Consider the following 16,955-nt stretch of genomic DNA (forward strand, 5'->3'; position numbering starts at 1 on the left):
TGTACTGTTGCTGAAGTTTGGTGCTGTTCTGAGCATTATTTGTGGCTTTTTGGTGGCGGTTTATATTTGGATCCATTTACTGCAGTGTATTGTTGTCGTGCGGTCGTTTCTGAGGTTGATAAAACTCCGTAAATTAGCGGTCTGCTAACTTGATCTCTCCAGAGGGAGTCTAACACAGTTTCACAGTGATTTAGACCATGGATTAAACTTACACCGGAATATCCCTTTAAGCATTCATCATTGGAAATAAGTATACATTTAATGAAGTATATCAGCAAAGATTATTGTAGGAGAACGAACCACCATTTTTTTAATGATTGATTAATCTACCTGCAGTTTTTTAAAGGGACAAGGGTTCATACAGGTGCTGGAAATCCTTGAAAACACTTGAATATCATGCTGGTGTCATCAAGTTTGTAGATTACTCAGATTTTGGTTAAAGTGCTTGAAACTGTAACATTTCTGCAGGACGTTTCCAGGACATTTTAATGACGATCTAGCTGGTAAGACGCCTGTAGACGGATATGTTCCTTAATCAATTAATTTATATCCTCAGTGCTTTTTTTTCCTCTTGTGAATTGCAGCATGAACACCAAGTTTCATCAAGAGCTGCGTGACTGCAGGCTGTTGTGTTGACATGGAAACATTTCAGCAGACTGCTGGAGTAATTATCGACTGCTGTGAAGTTCTGAAAACATGAAATGTAACAGTAAATACTCCAGGATGTATCAGGATATACTGCAGGCTCTCCATTACCGCTGATGTGTGATCATGTGTTTTTAAAAAGGTCTTGAATACCAAACACAACCTGTACGTACACGACGAGAAGGTTCGCCATCTTTCCCAATATTTTCACGTCCGATGCTTCGTGCTTTACGTACGAACACATCAGAGCTCTTTCTGTAAATCACACTCTGGTCATTCTTTGTTCGCTCTCCACACAAAGCTTACATCATTATTAGAGAGCCATGAAATATTAATTCACACTCGCTCGACGTTAAGAGGCCGAGCAACTTATCAAAAACATTATCCAAGCTGCATTAAGTGCATCGCCCACATCGCAGCCGCTGATTTATCGGTGTCACGAGAAACGATTATAAATGAAGCGTTGTGGTTTCATTTTCCAGGCCTGGAAAGAGAGGAAACTCCAGGTTTTCCATGACTGTGAGAACTTCTATCAGGTGCAGGATCGACATCTTGTTTTCTCCGCCGTGTGAGTGTTATCTGGATGTTCGGGAGCTGCAGACTCTCAGACGGAGTCGTGGAGCAGCAGGTTTCTTGTCTGGAGCTCTAGACGGAGCATCCATCAGCTCGGCGCTCCACCATCTGCTTGCTAACGCCGCGGCGCTCGGCCCTGCTAAGTGCCATCTGCAGCCAACTTCACTTCCATCGCTCTGAGAAGTCTTTTTTAAACTCTGGACTCACAACAAGTGCTGAGTGGCTTTTAGAAAGAGAGAAGGAAGAGCGGCGACTTCCTGAGACGTGGTGACGCGTCGGTTTGGAAACAAATCAGCTGCGAGGAGGAGAATAAAACGCAGAATCGATGGTGGTGAATGTTCGGGGTGAATATTGTGTTGACATGTTGTGTGAGTCGACTTATCAAGGCTGTAACTGCGCTGTTGATCCAGAAGAGGGAGACAGACGCCTGGAAATCACAGTGAACACATCAGATCATCATGATCAGAACGAGCTCAGTGATTTAAACCACATCACTGAAACATTTGCACTGTTATTTAAGTTCTGGAGGCAATTTAAAGTCAAAACTGAGAAGCTGCCACTTCTTCTGTTATCTGTAAAATAAAACACAGTGAAACCTGTACTGTGATTTCTTTACCCGATTTTCTTCTTTGAGATGTACATCGTCAGTTTCTGCTCTCGCTCTTGGTTATATTGTATGAGAGAGAAACATCTAAATATCACAGTATAAAACATGTTTTCTGTTGAAAAGTGCAAACGTGTAGGAAAGGCTTTCTTAGCAAACTCAACCAACGTTAACTCGAGATGTTAAAGGTCTAATATGTAAGAAAGTTGAGTTTTGAGCCACATCATTGTTTTTCTTCACTCTTTTTCTGTTTTATTGTGGATTTTTGTGTGACGTTGCATTTGAAGATGAAGGGATTTTGATCAGCTTCAGAGTTCCAGTCATTTGCAAAAGAGATCTGAATCTTTATTGAACTTCCTGGGAAACTAAAGGTGAAATAAAATATAATAAATAAATATTATATCGTCTGTTGTCCCTAAATTAGCACTAACGACCTCATCTCATCCCACAGCGTCTGACAGGATCCTGTATTCTCTATTCCTGTGTTCTAGTTCTTTACTGAAGTTATCTAATGTTTAAATATGCAAACCAAAGACTTTAATAACACATTATTAATCCTGACACACTGGTGTCTCTGGAAAAGTCTGGGTTCAGCACCAGTCTTTAAAGTAAAGTTCTGTGGGTTTGAACAAAGTTCTGCTGAGCGGCGAGAGAATTACTGAACAGCAGGACGCTGCGTGTGATGCTGTCAAAACTCAGAGAGGAGTTTCACAAAGTTTCACGGTGAAAAGTTCTCAAAATGAAAGTATAAAACACAATCACTTCCAAAAAGCTGATAAACTGATTTGACTGGATGTCGGTCAGCGATGCTCGAACACTTCCTCTGAGCAGGTCGTGTGTTCGGCCTCGTCAGCCGGGCGAGCGAGAAGCGAACGGGCAGGAAGAAACACTGCGACACTCGCTGCTCTCGCTTAATACGATTGTGGTTTAATACCCATTACAACAGACACAGTGGAGGTGCTGTCATTAGCATTAGCCGGCCTGGGAAAAAAAAAAAAACTCTCCCTCCCTCCTTCAAACCCATCAGGAGAAATAATGATAAGATTCCTGAAAAGCAGCCGCGCTATAAAAGGAAACCAAAGTGCTGAGCTCGACAGAACACGAGCCCCAGACACAATTTGTGGAATTAGGCGAGCGCACGGCCGATGACCCGCAGCCGCGAGGAGTAACGCAAGGTCACATGAGGAAGTGGGTGATCGCAGAGCTGCGAGTTAGAAGACTAATTCTGTTGGCACGACGACAGCAGAGACGGATGGAGGGATGAAAAGATGCTGAGGAGAGAGGAAATGGAAAGAGAGAGAGAAGAAGAGAGAAGAGAGGAGGGAGTCGGGAAAGGTTTCAGGTCTAAACAAATTATTATTCCATTAGAAATCAAACTAAAACGTCTATTTTTTGATCAATCAATCAATCAATTGTTCAAGACCAAAATAAAATGTGGAAAAGGCTCCGGAGACGTTCTGAACTCGTCTGTTTCATCTGACGACCAGAAAATCATCACATTTAAAGAGTCAGAATCAGAGATGGTCGGGATGTTTTCTTGACAAATTACAAATGATCGATTAACTAACTAACCCACAACTAATTAATACTTCCTGTCATTTTAACACAAGAGAGACAAATAATCATTTAACGGAGAACAAACCAACAACGCTGTTAAAACCTCAGACGACCTGAAGTTTTTGAATCCTCACACAGAGGACATAGGTGTTTCTTCTTGGATAACAATACGTTTTACAGTCCAGTGGGTTTTATTTCTCTTATAATATAGTCGTGAAAATCTCAGGAGTGTTTTGAGCCTCAGAAAAAGTGCGAGACAGAAAAACATGAAGCGAAACAGAATCTAGTGCAGCGACAGTGAGGTCAAGGAGAGGATGCGGTTCTTCTCATTCTCCAGTTTGAGGCTAAAAACAGCCTCCTTAAGTTTTCTTAAATTTAGTTCCTGCAGCGATTTCTTTTTATATCTTCAAAATCAACTGGATCAGTAACAGCCACGAGATCTGCAAGCGCTGACGAAGAGTGGAGCGAGTGAGAAACATGTGATCGCATCAGAGAGAAGAAGAGAAAACAACAATACAGGTGAGGAAGTCTGATGAGGTGACGGTCTTAAAGAAGGACGGTTTCTTCTATAATATCATTCTGGGCTCGCTGCCTTCATCACGTCATATTTATATTATTCAAAGACTACTAAAGTTAAAGGTAGAATCAGTAGGATTTGTCCCAGCTGTTCCTGAACGCACCACAAAGACAGTTGATTGTTGAGTCTCATTCCCAGGACGTCAAATAGACACATGTTGGGTTGGTAAAGCGTCCCGAGCAGCAACAAAGAGAGAAAATCAGAAACTCTCTGCAGATACGAGACACTAACACGCCTTTTCTCCACATTCCAGTCTCCCTCTCTGTCTGTTTACGCCTTCTTACGGCTTTGTTTCGTCTGAAATCAGTCTTGTGATGCGATGACACCAAATAAAATGAATCTTACTTCTCTTAAATGGATCACAATGTTGGTATTTGTTGAGATGTTACAGTCCAGATGCCTGCGGCTTCTCCTGCAGCCAAAAATAAACTGTAATTAACACAACTGCATCTCACCTATAAGAATATATCTCAGCCTGGGGACGTTCGCTGCATGTTTAATTACTGAAAAAGGCTTTTTATAAAGGCCTTTTATCACCCTCCATCTCTCTCACACTAATCAGTGAATGAGCTCTGATATCACGGGTAAAACTGTTCCAACTGGCCGACGTGTGATTCATAGTAAAAACCACAGTATCGACACGATGCTGTATCGGTCTCTCTCCTCGTTCTGCTGCCGCCCCGGTGCAGGATTTAGAACCACTACTGGTGTCCATCTGCACACCGGATTTAAAAATGTGGCTTCGCTGTGACCCGTCTGTTGTCCGAGGCCTCTGGAGACGGAGGCAGGAGAGGACGGCGTGCCAGGAAACCCTCTGACAGCCTCCGTCCTCCACAAACATGTGCAATTATGCTGCTTTACTCATGGAAAAAAATAATTACCAGGAGGTATCGAAAAATCCAGTCAGTCAGCGAATTAGGAAGAAAAGTGGATCAATCTGTGCTGCCATCAGTGAGAGCTAAATGCTTTATTCTGCACCTTTAAATTCAAATGGACAAGGAGGATAATCTAAATATGCTGTAGTTGTTTATCTTTGCGTGCCATTTCTCCTTTCAGATGACATATATTTGAATGTTAAACCGTGTTTGACAGCGCTGCAGGTTAGTGTGACAGCAGGGGAAAGTGTGACCTGTGAAAAATGAGGATGTACATGAGAGAATCTGTGTTGTGGACGATCCTGCCGGTTGGTTTAAGGCAGCTTACTGGGCGTCTGTTCCAGCCAAATCCATTTTTATTCACCCTGTGGATTATAGGATGGGCTGGCACGGCTGCCCTAGTGGAACCGAAAGCCAAGACAGGGCCATGCAGGTGGATGCCCTGCATGTAGAGCACGGAAAACTGTGGAATATATCTAATACCTCCAATCAGCATGTGATGTTTGTTTTTTTCCCCTTGCATATTCTCACTTTTGAGCCAAACGTCTGTGTTTAAATGCGTCTCTCTCTTTCTCCGAGCGGCCTTTAGAGGGCGCTGACACACCGGCGATGGGAGCAGCTGTCTGGACAGGTGCTGAGGACACACTTTCTCAGCCGCCGCATGTGTGTGTGAAGTCTCGGGGATGGTGCTAACAAGTGACGCTCGCCTGCAGAGAGCGTCCTCAATCAGACCTCTGCGCCCGTCACGGCACGCGGGAGGGAAAACATGGAGGCCGCTCGGTTGGAAACAGCAGATCTGACGGCGATCTTAGTTTGAAAAAATCTATCAGAAAACATCTAAATATGGGTTTGTTACATTCACACTATGAAGTCTGAGGACATTTATTTTTAGGTTTTTATTTATACTTTAAAACTATTTTCATATGAAGGCAGATTTTTCACAGAATGACTTACTGACCTGACCGCCAGAACAAACTGTACCTCTCAATGTTTTTATGCGTTTCAGTCCGACTCTCCTTTCACACTTTGCTTTGATGCAAGTCTAAAAGAATTTGTAAATATGCAACATTTTGCTTTTACATAAAGTTGTAAGTGATTTGTTCTTGTTTCTGTATCTTATTATTCTGTACTGATGGTGCCTTTTTTGTGTCACATTTCTTGTACATGAGATTTTACCTTAATTATGACAAACTGCGACTTTCTGGACACAAAATGATCTTTTAAAGCAAAACTCTCGCCACAATGCAACCGAGGCTTTTTTGTGAATGTATATGAGTCAAACCTTCATGTGAAAGCATAATTACGATGAAAGAGGCACTTTTAAGATTTACCGTATTTTCATTTTCGGGTCAAAAGGGTTGCTACGGGCACTTTTACGATAGCATCAAAATCTCTATTTTTAAAACAGTAAGAAGTCTCGACACAACATGAAACTTTGCTGGTAGTATCACCAGGGTCTCTACACATGAACACGAGCATTGAGAACATTGTTTGTGAACACAGACTTGCTCGGCTCGCCGTCAATATTGACCTTGAGGTTGAAAAAGGAGCCTCATATAAGACACAATACTTAAATCAAAAGCCGGAAAAGTCACGTGAGATCTGGCGTGGATAGTTGTTGCTGGAAGACAGTAGTTCCACCTTAACTGTCCTCCAGGTTACGTCACATTCTGAGATCGACACTTCTCCACTGGCAGGACGGCGGCGAGCGGAACAAGCTACTGCTAACGTGAGTTGTTCAAAAACCTTCTTTTTAGTAAACTCTGTGTACACAAACAATGTTCTCAATGCTCGTGTTCATGTGTAGAGACCCTTGTGATACTACCAGCAAAGTTTCATGTTGTGTCGAGACTTCTTACTGTTTTAAAAACAGAGATTTTGATGCTATTGTAAAAGTGCCCGTAGCACTCCCATTGAAAATGAGTTTGACGTGAAAACAAAAATATGGTAAATCTTAAAAGTGCCTCTTTCGTCGTATTTATGCTTTTACATGAAGGTTTGACTCACATACATCCACAAAAAAAGCCTTGGTTGTATTGTGGGGTGAGAGTTTCACTTTACATTGACAAGCATCGTATTTGTGATTCATGACACACCTGTCCAATCACAATGAACGTGGGCGCAATTACCAAACTGGAAAGCTACAAAAGAAGTCAGACTCTCTCGTCTAGTTTGAGGTTCTATAAATCATCCTGACACTTGACTATAAGCCTTTTCTGATGTGTATTTGGAGCACACAGTTAGCATCAAGGCCTCAGCAGTGAAGTGGCCCAACTCCCTCGTGCATCTTTAAGTTTTCTACCCCATGAATCAGCTGCAGTAACTGTCCGCCCAGCAACACCGAGGCTCACCGTCGCTCTGTGACAGCTCAGCTAATGGCTTTGGATTGCAAACATCCCTCCCTGTTAAGTTACCGGATCACAGCGGCATGCGTCTGCCATCAGGACGTGTGTTTGGAAAAAGACGGAGATCAGATTGTAAGCAACTGATAAATCAGCTCTGTGTACACTTGTTTGTGAACACAGATCCCAGCTCAGCTCTGCTGCAGGTGGTAGATGGATACACGAGGAAATTAACTCGCTTATCCAACAGACGAGCTCGGTAAAAACGCAGCAGAGCCTCATTTTGTGTCGATTTGGGTCAGTTTCGTTTTCCATTTTTTTGGCAGGAGACAGAGAAAATGTAGCAGAGGCCTCAGCAGTGATGTTGAGTTGTTTACAGTGACTGCATCATCCATCAGGCAACAGGTCTCAGCTTGGCGTGAGTTCCCAGAGTGCACAGATGCTTAATGGCATGACAGGTTGTGTCCAGGCTCTCAGGCCCCGACCGAACCGCCGCTGGCTGCTGGACGGAGACACCAGACAGCCTCAGGACACCCGCTGGACTCAGCATTCAGAGCAGCTCTTCACACCAGCTGAGGCTGCAGCTTCGGACGCTGCTGGCTGGTTAAAAAGAGGTTTGAGGTGAATGACACCATGACGCACAGCCTCAAGACGATAATGTGATCTGAAGACGCGGTGATTGACATCAGAGATGTTTGTGAAGAATGTTTTACACGTTATTTACATCTTCTTATTCTCAATTACATTACATTATGTGAAAGCATCTGTCAGATTTCTCTGATGGTGGAAGTATGACTGGACTGGATGATGATTGATGGATTTTCTCCACTTGTCACTGATGTAACACAGTTCTATGTGGGCAATTTTCCCATCATACACCTGGGGGGGATCGCAAATGCAGTTAAAGGTTTATAGTAGAAAAAAATGGCTGCTTTCGAAACTCACTGGCACAACATTATTACATGTTTTTTTTTCACGATTGGGAGAATTGTTGTGTGCAATACTTTACATTACATTTATACAACTTTAAATACAGGACACTTACTGATGTGCCTTTTTGCAACACTCAGATTGCGACACACAACAAAAACATTGAAAGCCGTGTCATCAGCGTACAACGTTACTTACACGAACATCAATAACTAAGCAACTAATGCAGAGAGGTTGGTGAAGTCTGGATAGACAAAATCTGATACGAACACTTAAATAACAGTGTAGAAGATCTGAATTGAGTAACAAATTGGATATTCCTGCTGCCTAGAACAAAGCCTCAATGTCACAAGGCACCTAGCTTGGTTTTGGTACCCAAGTCCTTTTACAGAAACTACAAACCATGTTGAATGTCAGAAAGAGACAGGATGTGAAGTGCTTTTCTCCAACACGGAAGTTCAACACAACACAGTTTTCTTTACCCTCCATTGGCAATGTTGCCCAAACAATCCTATCAAGAATCAGCACACCCTACCACTGGGCATTAACGTGCAAAACAGAAGGGTAGGGCTACGTAAAAGGGGTATTTGGTCCTAGTGTACAAACTTGTCTGACTTGCCTACGTTTCCGCAAACTCAGCTTCAGCAGGAGGAAAGATTGCAAGATTTACATGCAAGAATATTTAGTCCATTGTTACTGTTTTTATGGGAAAGGGCTTTCATGTCTTGTGATGGAACTGGAGCCACGGAATAAAACCACACAGGAAAACATAAAAACTACGGTATTGAAATTGATACGACTCTTGCTCTTGCCACACGTCAATGGACATCGCCGACCACACAGGTACAAATTAAATGAATGATGAATTAAACTGGATTTGGGGGGAAAAGTGACACCTCTACTAAAACCTAAAAAGCTATTTAAAACCCAGCATGTTTCATTAAACTTGTTTTGACCTGAAACTAGACAAATCAATATTTATTTAACAGCTGTTTTTATTTATCATACAGAAAGCCAAGCACACAATGTTCATTTTTAGAAAAGAGGGCAAATAAATCAAGACATCTGATCATAATTCATCAACAAACAACATGTTTGAGGATTAATATCTGTTTGTCAGGCTTTATTCTCTGTTGTCAGCAGCAGCAGCGTTGGAGTAGAACAGACAGAGAGCACTGAGAGCTTCGCTGTGCAACACAGAAATCCAGGTTTTAAGGGTGTAAGCTGAGATGGCACTGGTCAATACTTGGAGACGACAGGGATAAATCTGGCCTCCCTCTTGGGATCGACAACATCTAAGTTTGGCCTTTTAGCTCACTTTTTTCCCCCCGCCTCTGTCACAGAAACACTTCTGAAAATAGCTCAGAGAAAAACCCAGATAGATAGAAGGAGAGCGAGTTGGTAAATGCCAGGAGTTTGGGCCAGCGCGACGGCTGAGATGACGTTTGGTTTTCCGTCTGTGAGGATATTATTTTGGGTCAGATGTGCTTCTCTGCCATATTGTCCAGTGAAGCAGGAAGGCCAGGCCACAAAGAGAGAGCATATGCCTGCCTTTCCCTCTGCTGCCGCCCCTGACATGTGTTACTTCCTCCTCGCTCAGCCCACCTGCTCGGCCGAGCATCATAGTTTACTCTGAAAGCCAGCCTACAGCACCAGTATGCAGAATGTGTCAGTCTGCAGAGTTAGATTAGTTAGATTAGATTAAAGCTCATCAGAGAAGAAACCAATTACCAGTCTGTCATTAAAACTGCTTACACAGAATTCAATATTAAACATATTTTAAAACCAACCATTTGTTTATATATTAAAGTGCCTTCATATGAATAATCGATTTGGGGTTGGGCAATCTGCCGATTTTGGACTGTGATCGATCTTGAGTGCTCGTCGTAGAGATCACGGTATCTCATGTCCTCTTACCTCTGTAACCAAACTCCACATTATCTCACTGACTAGCAGAACTGTGCTATCTGAACAAAGCAACAGAGTAAGTTAGCCAACTAGATGACTTTGCATTTAGCATGACTTGATGAATTCCTTCACGTGGCTCTTTCTCGGGTGCGGTCAAAGTAAAACGCTTTATATGGCGCAAATTTTGAGACTCGTAGGTTGTTCCAAGTCTGGCTAAAGTGTAAAGGGCATTTCAAAAAGACGGTAATTGAGTTAATGGATCGTGATTGCGATGAAATACATTGATGACACCATTTTAAAGGACTAAGGTTATTCCCACATCCAATACTGACACTTTGGGATGGCGGCCGACCCAACCGACAACCTAACAAGACGAGTTAGGATTGAGACTATTTTCAACAAAAGTCTTAAAAGAAGTCACAGTTGCCTGCATAATTTAATTGTACCTGAAGGGTTCAAAAGTATATTCTTTAGGAGCCAAATCGGGGTCAAATCAAGCCTGATCAAGAATGGAATCAACTTCAGATATTGGACAATGTAAGATTGTAGATGGTGTGTTCGTGATAAAACAACCCTGCACGCATTGTTCAAGACAAGGCAGAATAACTGAATTGTTCTAGTAACGGTGTAAAATGGAGGATTGAGCTCATGCCCAAAGCAAAGGAGTTGAAGTATCTCTGGGTTTTGTTCACGAGTGATTGAAAATGGAGCGTTAGATGGACGGGAGGTGTGGTGCAGCGTCAGCAGTTCTGCAGGCGTTACATCACTCCATCGTGGTCAAGAAGAAGCTCAGCCCAAAGGTAACGCTTTGATCCACCAATCAATCTTCCTCCCAGCCCTCACCCATCGTCATGAGCTGTGAGTAGTGACTGAAAGAATGAGATCGCTCAGATGAGTTTCCTCCGTAGGGTAGCTGGGCTCAGTGTTGGAGATAAGGTGACGTGATCGAGTAGAGCTACTCTGCCATCGAGTTGAAAGAAGCCAGCTGAGGTGGTTCAGGCATCTGATCAGGAGTCAGGACCCTGCTGGGCACCTCAGGGGAGCAGACCCAGAACTGGATGGAGAGATTTCATATCTCATGTGACCTGGGAACATCTCAGGCTCCTCAGGAGGAGCTGGGACGTGTTACGTCTTGAATATCTTCCTTCACCGGCTGCCAGCAAGACCCAACGTCCAATAAACAGAAGAAAATGGAGGGATTGCTTAATGGATAAGAGTTATTTCATATCGCGTCGCCCATCCTGGACAAGAAGATGATTAATTTAATCTTGCATTACATTAGTTGATAGTGGTCAGTGTGTTGTGGTTTTAATGTGACGGACTAACACCAGGCAGGCTGCAGGCAGAAAGCTGTTCCTCTTATCTCCAACAACAAGCACTAACCTGAGAAGCCACCCCACAACGACCGACACGTAATTATCTCTTGCTTTACGGTCCCATCTGTTTGCCTTATCGATCACCTATCGATCGAGGAAAGCCAACTCTATATGCTGTTGATCACAAGCACGGGGTTCACGGACATTTATTATTGTACAGCGATCGATCGGGGTCACGCTGCCCAGCCTCCGCCATCGGCCTCGGAGAAACAAATACGGCCTTGCTGACACATCTCTCAGTGCAGCTCTGACAGGCTCATAAAATCCCACTGATGTCCTCCTGCCTGAGAGAATGGATTCATTTTTCCGAGGGATTCATCCACAGGGGGAAAAAAATTAAGATTAATGGCTTTTTGTGCACCGCTACAGTTTGCAATTGTCTTTCTGAGGGAGACTGTTTGCAGTCTGGCAATGTGATGTATGCAAATGTGACCTGGAAGTGAATAAACGGGTTCTCACAGAATGACTGTGTGCTCACTGACGGTCTCAGCTGAGGGTTTAACAGCGTAAACTCAGGACGGGCTAAAACACTAAAATGTTAAGAATTAAGTCAAAGTGCATGAAAAAGGAAAGAAGCTATTTCTGAACCATAATTCCTCGTGTGCAAATCAGCAGGTGCATTTCTCCTCCTTGAACTCTAGGGGGGGATCATGCCCTGACACAAACAGGAAAATGGATGTGAGATAGCTTGAGGCAGCGGGTTTGTGGAGAGTTTGAGAGAAGAGGAAACAGACATGAGTCACCTGCAGACAAGCCTGCACTGGTCTATTAAAGTCAAGTCTGTCTCAGTGCTGTTTCACGTCCTGAATACCAGCGTGACCTTTCAAAACAACTTTACACAACCTGCAGTCTCACGACAACACTGAGCTTCTGTGCTGAGAGAAGCGAAGAGAGCAACTGTTGGCTGATGACCAAGGTCAACCAATGTCAACGCCGAGGTTGTTGGCTTTTACAAACTACAGCGACCATCATAAAAGAGCAGTCACCATTTCCAGCACGTCAGAAGTTTCTTTAACAGCTCATCCTTGTGGAACAGTGAGATTTTGAAGCATGACCACAGTCTGAACGTACACGCTGCGAGCTTAATGGAACATTTTTAAACTAAATGTTAATGGGATGCAGGACACAGCTGATACCTGGAATCAAGCAGAGAAGACACGTGATTGGAGGATTGATTCACTTTATCGTCACAGAATTATATAATTTATGTGAAGTGCATTATGAACTCCAGAGGTTGAGTTTGAGTTTTAAAAACACAAAAAGTATTGTTGATAACAAAAGGAAATATCTGCCAAAAATCCTCCGTCTACAATAAAATCGACATCGCTTGATTGTATTTAAACTAATCTTTAACGGACTTGGCGTGTTGTGGGGATCTATTCTAGCTGTTTACCATTGTGTTTTCCACATTTGTACTCAATCCCATGACTGAGTTGATCCTTAAAAGCTAGACATCCAGGCTAGGTGTCAAAATTCATTTAAAAAGAATTAAGTTGAACCGAGAGAAAACAATCCTGTAATTCATTCTAATTAATTTGCAGCCGATGCAGATTAACCCTGAACCACCTCGTAGCGCTGACCTGGTTTTGTTCAAGTCTCTGCTGTCTCGCTTGAGGGACGTTACGCTGCATTCACGTGCTCCTTTCTTGGTCCCATTTCCCAACTTGGGAAGTCGTTCTTCCGACTTCGGTGTGTTCATGTGCGTCGTGTTGGGATGTGGAAGCAACATGGACGCTGAACAGAAGTAGTTTTCAAGTCGACAGCTGTTTTCCAAGTCACAAAGACGAGCAACAGCAACACTGACGATTAAAAACATGACCTTGGTAAAAGTTTCTTACTATCAGCCTAAAGTTAACGTTCGTCCGCAATGTTTCAGCGTCATACTCGACTTCAATTCGCCAACTTTTGTCCCAAAACTTTCTCTGCCTTTCCAGGCGCCCTCTCTTATGAATTTTCCCCGCCGAATAAAAACATTTCTGCAATAATTCTGACAGTACGTGAACACACAGCATGCCAACAAGTAAACTGAGTTAAGTTAGAACAAGTTAATGTTACTGTAACGCAAACAACCTTTTTGTCATCTTTATCCAAAATGTTTCTGTAAAGGTTTCTATCAAAAATCCTTCAAATCACCTCCCTGACAGTTCTAGCCGTCTTTATTATCTATTAGAATGACTTGCAATCCTCCTTTTCCCCCAACAACTGCCTTCTTTATTGATCAGGTAACAAGGTAAACAACGGGTCAGATCGGATACTGAATCATTGAGAAACAAATGCCACCCTGATCTGTATTTGGTGTTATCGAGCACAAATCAGTCAATCAAAAGGCTGCAATTAAGTCAGATTTGGGTTTTACTCACATTAACATAATTGGATGACTGATGCGTCGACATCCACTGTATGTTTTCTGATTTTCCAGCACTAAAAGAAAAAACTTTTTTCAGGACAGGAAACTAAAAGATCTCTTTAATTAAAAACAACCTGCTGGAAATCCACCAGTTTCAGGTACTTGGCTCACGTCCTGCAGGTCTGAAGCCAAGCAGCTTATTGAGTCTTGGTGAAACCGAATGAACCACTGCGCTCCAGAGAAAAAGACGCAAGTTATTTTCATGTTTTTTTCATCATTTTCTGCAAAAAGGCTCAGTTAAGCAGACTTCATGTAGACTCAGATGATGAAAGACGGCGGGAGAAAAGATGCGTGTCACGAATCCAAACATGAAACTAAATGAGGGTTGTTCTCTGACACCAGCAGCAGAAATGGCAATGCAGCCTCAAATGATGCAGTGCACAAGTCTATGAACCCATGCAATAACAAATCATTTAATTATTGGAAACTTATACTACAGAATGCCCCTATATTTAAGATGATAGTCTTCTTCCAGCTTTGCGGATGGAGAAAGACGGAAATTGATGTCAGGACAAAATGATAGAAAACATGATGTTAATTTGTGGAACCTGCTCGCAAAGACGTCAGGGAGTGTAGTCAAGCTTTTAATCATAAGGTTACTTAATATTAACAGGAATACAGAGGAGGACTTACAGGACGCCCAGAAAAGCTGGAAGTAAAACTCGAAGAGGTAAACTTGTTGTGTTGTCACATTAAACTGTAATTCACAGTTTTACGCCTCATGATCCTCTGAACAGAAACTCTCAGTCCTGCTGTGTGTTTATCTCTGTTAGACCGACAAACAGCACGACTCTGCTGCCTGCCGGCTGCAAACAGCTAACTAGTGCTCCTCCTGCCGACTTCAATGCTGACGCCGCTAGTCTCGAGCTTTTGCTCGCTGACGTTCCCTGAATGTGAATCAGAGCAAATCCCTGCAGCTGCCTAGAAAATCTGGTGAAAAGCCTGAAACCAGATGAGATGAGGGTGGTTACAGCAGCAGAATAATGCCTGTCCGCATACTTTTGGCCATGTGTGTGTTCTGAGTGGGACAAACTTGTCTGTGCTCTCTGGTGGTCAAACGATGTTATGGCATCAACACTGTTTCTTAACTAACTCAACGGAATCTGGTGATTTCTCGTCCGTAAGTGCCGACACGTCGCTGATACTGACGCATCGTTGATACGCTAAAATCTGCCAGATGGTCAGCCTCTGATGTACGCCTGCGTATGCTAATGTACACATACAGTACTGTAAATAAATACTGCACATACGTACTCAAACACTTCCATGTGCACTGTATGTATACAGACACATACGGCTCATAGTTTAAGAGATAAAGCTGAAAAAGAAAGGAAGGAAAAGGCGAGCGTCGACTCCGTTTGTCCCAGAGAACATTTCAAGGACAAACCTGTTGATGTGAGCTGCAGCAGGACGGAGGAGATACGGAGCAGAGCGGGAGACGCCAGGAAATAAAATGTTAAAAAAGGATGAGCTGACAGATGATTGAGTCGAGGAGAAGAGTGAGCAGAGATAATGCATTATACGGTGAAAAAGAGGCTGTAGTATGTTGAGAGTTGTAAGGCGGCCGGTGCTCCGGCAGCAGAGGGAGGGAGATAGACGGGATGGGTGGAGGGAGGGAAACAGAGCGGAGGGAGGGAGAATGAGAGGATAAATCCTTACTACATAATGATTAGAGCTCACAAGCCCTTCCTGTGACATGGAGTGTAGGAATCAGGATTACAGCCGGCCAGTGAAGCCAGAGTGAAAGCTCTGCTGATGGGGGAAGGAGGGGCTCAGGTGGGAAGAGGAAAAAAAGACCAAGCGGACAACAAGTGCCGTTAACTGAAGATTACAACCAACAAGGTGTGTTTCAAGGAGAGGCAGGGGGCAGATCCCAGCAAAGACAGAGATATTGGAAGAAAACTCCAGCGGCTGACTCGCATCTGTCCCCCTGCCCCGGCCATCTGTCGCCGCTCGCTGACATCCTCGTCCCGGGCAGCTGGATCAAATCTTCCACTCTTATTTTGATGGAGCGGCCACGAGAGCGCCGCTCGCACCAGAGGAGGGCGAAGACGGGAGGCTGGGAAACGAAGACCAGGGTCACCCTGCTGAATCTGTGATAGATGGGACTCACGGTGTGGACAGGTGTCTCAGCCAAAGATGGAGTACATGTGTCTTTGCGGAGCGGGGCAGTGACGGAGAAGGACGAGGCTGGATGTTGAGGATTTGCTCTGCGCCGATACATAACATGGTGTAAGTTTCTGGCAGCTTTCAGAGCTTTATTGAAGTCTCATCCTCCAGCCAAGAGAAGGAATTATCTTTTCCCCAGAGGTGAGCAGCTGCTGAAGACCTTAAAAAAAAGGCAACTGCTTTACACACAAATATGCACGCTGGCGGGTTTCTCCTCAAAGCATTCTGGGACGTCTTACCTGAAAAGCCTCTTCTGAGGTAGCTGTCTCAACTTTCATTCTAACCTGGAACATTTGGCCAGGAGCGCCGGTGCACCTGCGGACAGCTACGATTTGTTTTGTTTCCTCCTCCTCCGGCACCTGCTCACTTCAATCTCCCTCCATCACTCCGCTCACTCTCCTCCTCCTCCTCCTCCTCCTCCTCTACCTCTTCTTCTTCCCTCCCCTCCCCACCTCCTTTTTTTTTTCTTTTTTTTTTTTTACCAGCGAGTGATAATGTGACCTTCTGCCAAAGTGCTGGAAACCATGCCACCGTCGCAGCGGGCTCCTCTGTTGCTGCCACTGAAATAGACTCAAACAAGTGCAGGGAGAGGAAGAGGAAAGGAGGAGGGAGAGGACGAGGGAGGGAGAGGAAGAGAAGAAGAGGGGCCAAAGGGGAGAGGAAGAAGGAAGAGAAAGGAGAGGAGAGGAGAAAAAAAAAAAAGAGAAACGGGGACAGGACAGCTGAAGCTGCAGACACGGGATGAGTGGTGACGAGCCAGGGCTGGATGTGGATTGCCATCACAGGTAACGCATCACCTTCATCATCACCTTCATCATCACCTTCATCATCACTTTCATCACCTCACTGAGCGTTTTATCTGTTTAGTGCTCTTTGTTTCACTTTAAACAAACTGAGTGTGAACAAGTGTGGAAATGCTTTCTGCTGCTTTTTATTGTGTTCAGAAGTGTGTTGTAGTTTTTTAAGTAGCATCCCACTCCTCCTCCCCTCCT

At 43.8% G+C, this 16,955-nt stretch overlaps 1 protein-coding gene and 1 long non-coding RNA gene across 7 annotated transcripts in view; one reads left to right on the forward strand and one right to left on the reverse strand.

Annotated features, from left to right (window-relative positions):
- The window catches only part of LOC115575100 (uncharacterized), a 116,217-nt gene that overhangs the window by 24,380 nt on the left and 74,882 nt on the right, over positions 1-16,955 (reverse strand). The gene's annotated exons all lie outside the window — the stretch shown is intronic.
- grin2ca (glutamate receptor, ionotropic, N-methyl D-aspartate 2Ca) overlaps positions 15,417-16,955 on the forward strand; it is a 71,234-nt gene continuing 69,695 nt past the window's right edge. Inside the window, exon 1 of one of the 2 annotated variants that reach the window (XM_030406943.1) lies at positions 15,417-16,748. The gene's annotated coding sequence lies outside the window, so the exon portion shown is untranslated. The remainder of the gene's footprint in view (positions 16,749-16,955) is intronic. The other variant, XM_030406942.1, reaches the window with a different exon arrangement.

The sequence above is a fragment of the Sparus aurata genome, chromosome 23 (genome assembly GCF_900880675.1).
Source record: "Sparus aurata chromosome 23, fSpaAur1.1, whole genome shotgun sequence".
Taxonomy (NCBI): Eukaryota; Metazoa; Chordata; class Actinopteri; order Spariformes; family Sparidae; genus Sparus; species Sparus aurata.